Source organism: Sebastes fasciatus, chromosome 14 (assembly GCF_043250625.1).
Source record: "Sebastes fasciatus isolate fSebFas1 chromosome 14, fSebFas1.pri, whole genome shotgun sequence".
NCBI lineage: Eukaryota > Metazoa > Chordata > Actinopteri > Perciformes > Sebastidae > Sebastes > Sebastes fasciatus.
In genome coordinates, this window is record NC_133808.1 from 24184501 (window position 1) to 24190500 (window position 6000).

A 6000-nucleotide genomic window follows, 5' to 3' on the forward strand; every position below is an offset into this window, starting at 1 on the left:
GGTTACTTTGTGTCTGTGTGGACGTGTAAAACAATGACGTCCTCTCGTCATTTTGCGCATGTCCATTGTTGCTTTGTGTAATGAGCATGTGCCAGAAACAATAACGAAGATGGCGGACTACCAGCCTTTTTTCCGTTTTGTTAGCACTGCTCGGACAAATTACTACTTTACATTTGAAAAATGTTACAGTCACAGGAGGCCAATGCAGGGAACACATTAAACATGTCGAGGCCGAATGGTGATTGAATGTGCTTTTGGGAGCGATTGAAGGCGAGGTGTGGAGCACTCAGAAGGGCTATGGACATAAACCTGAATGATCTCCCTTTTGCCATTTATGCACATAAAGAGACAGTTGATGACAGCACAGTGGTGACCAGGAATCCCAGCCCCCCACGAACAATAACTGTTGTGGTGACATGTAAATATTACAGCGAGCATTTGGAGTCGTTTTTGTGTTCGAGTGTGGACGGAGATATTTTATAAAACGAAGGTCGTGTGGAAATAAATTGTTTTGACAGGACCTAAATATACACTTAAATGGATATTAATCTTTTTAGGTGAGCCTTTCTTTTAGGTGCCTAAAATACATTTTGCTGCCGGTCCCGTCCACAGCAGTACATTGCTTTGCTCCCGTGCTGGTAACTCATGTCTGCCTCTTCAAACATGGAGCGTGCCGACCATCATCTTCTGTAGGTAATACACTAACTATGGATAAGAACCTCATACAACCGAATTTCAAAACACTTTAACTATCCCTTTATGCCTGAGTCAAGACCAAGAATCTTCTACTCTAAATCCCTGTCTGGTAAACTGGAACAAAATGATCTGACCCACTAGATGTGTCACATTAATAATTGAGTTTATTGATTGGTGTTCAACCCGAGAATTAATGACCGTTAAATGAAATAGATTCTTAGTCTTGTTCTAATATTCAGTCTTTTCTAGTTTTGAGCTGATGCTCGGTGCAGGCTGTATAGCATAAGTATGCAGGGGCCGTTGTTTATAATGTGAATACGACTCCTGCTGTTATTGATTCTGTCCGAGAGATGAGCCCTCTGGGTTTTTCTGATGTTTATGCAGGAGAATGGTGATGCTTGCTAAGTGGAAAAGAGACAATAAATCAATAGGCAAGGTGAGGGGAGGGGAGAGCCAGGCATCTCTTCGTTCAGGACGAGTTTTCAAATTTCAGTTTTGTTTTCTTTTGATACACTTCAGGGGAAGCGGCCCTTTCCCAGCGCAGTTCTATCACTGCTGAGCTGGCGTTCTTCATTAGTTGAAGACTATTGTATGGAGAGAGCCTGAGGTGAATTACAATGCACTGAACATGTAGGCTATTCTTAATGATAGTATCAACTTTGCAGAACACTTCCCCTCATTTACTCTGCATATTTAATCATTTTGTGTTGTACTGATTTAGACTACCAGTGTTAACACTAAAAACATAAAACTGATGATCAAAGAACAATTATTGGGTCATCGAAAATTTTACGATCCAATACAGTTTAACACTTTTTTTTACGATACATGGCTGGTGACTGAATTCAGCGGCAACATTTTACCCTTATGTGTGACGAAATAATCTCTACTCAACTAGCTTTCTATTGTAAGTATCTACTGGTACTCATCAGGAAACAATTTCAATTTGAATAAAATGTTCCTGGTGAAGACGAGGAAATGATGTTGAATGGGCATCATGCAAGAACATTTTTGGATCCTTATCTGAAACTGTTCCTACTTTTTCTGTAAAGTTTTCTTGTTGAGTGTTCAGAGTCGCATTCCCTCTTAAAGGTGCAGTGTGTAGGATCTAGCGGTGAGGTTGCAGAAGTGTATAGGAGAACTATGGTGGCCAATGCGAAACATGGCGACTGGCCCCGTGAAGAGGACCCGCTCCATATGTACGGCTCATTCTAAGCTAACAAAAACACAACGTCTCTTCTTATTTTTAGGTGATTATACACTAAGGGCACACCAAGTCGACCGTCGGCCATTAGACAGTTTGGGGCCATTGGTGAGCGTCCGTCAGCCTAGTTTTTATGCGTCGGAGGTTTTTCGGTCGATTCAGCATGTTGAATCGGTGGCGGAACTCGTCGGTGAGAGAAATCACTGATTGGCTGTTCAGCTTAAACGAATCAGTGCACGAGAAGAGAAACGGAAGTGAGGAAAGCAAGCCAACGAGTAAAGTCAAGAGGACAAACACAGCTCTTCTCATTATTCATCTTCATCTCATCTGATCATTCTAATACACGGATATTTTCACAACTACATAGCCATCTGGAATGAAGCCAAGTGGTGAGTGAGAGTGGTGTGAAAATGATTGGCAAACGCCGCTTTGTTTCATGTACATATCCGCCGTCCTCGGTCTTCCTGTTTCCCTTTTTGAATGATGAATACAAACTACCGCCACCGCAGAACGTACGTGGTAGTTGTCCGTCGGCTGTATTCTTTGCAGAGTGAAACTTTTTGGCCAAGACGAAGGTGACGTGAGGAGACGCAACTGGTGGTCTCTCGTCACCACTAGTTCTTCAATGTCGGCTTGGTGTGTCCCCAGCTTAAAAAAAACTAATATTATATTCCATTTATATTCCATTTTGGCCAATAGATCCCCCTAAATGTTAAACGCATTTAACTGCACAAATTTGTTGTAAAGTCACTCGTTTGGTGCATGCTTTTCAGATTTCATCAATAGCCAATCAACACCCCTAAAATTGCCACATAATGCTGCCTATTCTTCTGTTTGTGGGAAAGTTCAATTAACAAATATGTTTCCAAATAGTAAAAAGAAGAACTCCACTGCGGAGCTTCAAGTCCTGCTGTTGGAAATCAGTAGATAAAAAAACAGACAAATTTATCAGAGGACTAGAAGCAATGTACAGCTGCCTACGTAATGTCATCAGGGCAGATTTGTATTAGGACAGACATAAAGAGAGAACAGCTTGACATCAAGTTAAATGTTAAAAAACGTCTTTAAAGAGCAAAGTGGTCCAACACTAAGGCTAGATGAGGCAGTCACAGGGATGTGACAGTCAAGAAGATGGACGAGAGAATATGAAGTGAGGTTACACTGCTTGTGGAGAGGCGACCTGGACATTAACATTAGAAATTAGATGGATTGTTAGTTACATAAATTCCTTTTCCCGAATCTAATCTGATTTTAACTGCCATCAATCAGTGAGCAGTAGGAAACACTGAGTCTCTGGCAATGGCCTGTAATTTGCACAAATTAAAGGCACATATTATGGACTATAATCAAACACATGGTTATGATAGTAAAAAGTGAAACTGGTCCATCCATCCATCTTCAACCGCTTATCCGGGATCGGGTCGCGGGGGCAACAGCTCCAGCAGGGGACCCCAAACTTCCCTTTCCCGGGCCACATTAACCAGCTCTGACTGGGGGATCCCGAGGCGTTCCCAGGCCAGAGTAGAGATATAATCTCTCCATCTAGTCCTGGGTCTTCCCCGTGGTCTCCTCCCAGCTGGTCGTGCCTGGAACACCTCCCAAGGGAGGCGCCCAGGAGGCATCCGTGCTAGATGCCCGAACCACCTCAACTGGCTCCTTTCGACGCAAAGGAGCAAGGACTCTACTCCGAGTCCCTCACGGATGACTGAGCTTCTTACCCTATCTCTAAGGGAGACGCCAGCCACCCTCCTGAGGAAACCCATTTCGGCCGCTTGCACCCGCGACCTCGTTCTTTCGGTCATGACCCAACCCTCATGACCATAGGTGAGAGTAGGAACGAAGATTGAACGGTAGATCGAGAGCTTTGCCTTCCGGCTCAGCTCTCTTTTCGTCACAACGGTGCGGTAAAGCGAATGCAATACCGCCCCTGCTGCTCCGATTCTCCAACCAATCTCACGTTCCATCGTCCCCTCACTCGCGAACAAGACCCCGAGATACTTAAACTCCTTCACTTGGGGTAAGGACTCATTCCCTACCCGGAGTAGGCAAACCACCGGTTTCCTGCTGAGAACCATGGCCTCAGATTTAGAGGTGCTGATTCTCATCCCGACTGCGTCACACTCGGCTGCGAACCGATCCAGTGAGTGCTGGAGGTCGCAGACCGATGATGCCAACAGGACCACATCATCTGCAAAAAGCAGCGATGAGATCCTCAGCACACCGATCTGCAAACCCTCCTCCACCCGACTACGCCTCGATATCCTGTCCATGAATATCACGAACAGGATTGGTGACAAAGCGCAGCCCTGGCGGAGGCCAACCCCCACCGGAAACGAGTCCGACTTATTGCCGAGGATCCGAACACAGCTCTCGCTTTGGGCGTACAGGGATTGGATGGCCCTGAGAAGTGCCCCCCTCACCCCATACTCCCGCAGCACCCCCCACAGTATCTCCCGGGGGACCCGGTCATATGCCTTCTCCAAGTCCACAAAACACATGTAGACTGGATGGGCATACTCCCAGGCCCCCTCCAGGATCCTTGCGAGAGTGAAAAGCTGGTCCGTTGTTCCACGGCCAGGACGGAATCCGCATTGTTCCTCTTCGATCTGAGGTTCGACTATCGGCCGAACCCTCCTTTCCAGCACCTTGGAGTAGACTTTACCAGGGAGGCTGAGCAGTGTGATACCCCTGTAATTGGCACACACTCTCTGGTCCCCCTTTTTGAAAAGGGGAACCACCACCCCGGTCTGCCACTCCTTAGGCACTGTCACCGACTTCCACGCGGTGTTGAAGAGACGTGTCATCCAAGACAGCCCCTCCCCACCCAGAGCCTTCAGCATTTCTGGGCGGATCTCATCAACCCCCGGGGCTTTGCCACTGTGGAGTTGTTTGACTACCTCAGTGACTTCCACCAGGGTAATTGATGATGGTCCCCCATCAGCTTCCAGCTCTGCCTCTACCATAGAGGGCGTATTGGTCGGATTCAGAAGTTCCTCAAAGTGCTCCTTCCACCGCCCGATTACCTCCTCAGTTGAGGTCAACAGTGTCCCATCCTTACTGTACACAGCTTGGATGGTTCCCCGTTTCCCCCTCCTAAGGTGCCGGATGGTTTTCCAGAAGCACTTTGGTGCCGACCGAAAGTCCTTCTCCATGGCTGCTCCGAACTCCTCCCACACCCGCTGCTTTGCCTCCGTCACGGCAGTGGCTGCTGCTCTTCGGGCCCGTCGGTACCCTGCAACTGCCTCCGGAGACCTCCGAGATAACATATCCCGGAAGGCCTCCTTCTTCAGTCGGACGGCTTCCCTGACCACCGGTGTCCACCACGGTGTTCGAGGATTGCCGCCCCTTGAGGCACCTAAGACCTTAAAACCACAGCTCACCGCCGCAGCTTCAGCAATGGAAGCTTTGAACATCGTCCACTCGGGTTCAATGCCCCCAACCTCCACAGGGATGCCAGAAAAGCTCCGCCGGAGGTGTGAGTTGAAGATCTCTCGGACAGGGGCCTCCTCCAGACGTTCCCAGTTCACCCTCACTACGCGTTTGGGCTTACCAGGTCTGTCCAGAGTCTTCCCCCACCCTCTGACCCAACTCACCACCAGATGGTGATCAGTTGACAGCTCCGCCCCTCTCTTCACCCGAGTGTCCAAAACATGCGGCCTCAGATCAGATGATACGATTACAAAATCGATCATCGACCTTCGGCCTAGGGTGCTCTGGTACCACGTACACTTATGAGCATCCTTATGTTCGAACATGGTGTTCGTTATGGACAATCCATGACTAGCACAGAAGTCCAACAACAAACGACCACTCGGGTTTAGATCAGGGAGGCCGTTCCTCCCAATCACGCCACTCCAGGTGTCTCCATCGTTGCCCACGTGCGCGTTGAAGTCTCCCAGGAGAACTATGGAGTCCCCTACTGGAGCCCCATACAGGACTCCATTCAGGGTCTCCAAGAAGGCCGAATACTCCGAACTGCTGTTTGGTGCATACGCACAAACAACAGTCAGAGTTTTCCCCCCCATAACCCGAAGGCGTAGGGAGGCGACCCTCTCGTCCACCGGGGTAAACTCCAACGTAGCGGCACTCAGCCGGGGATT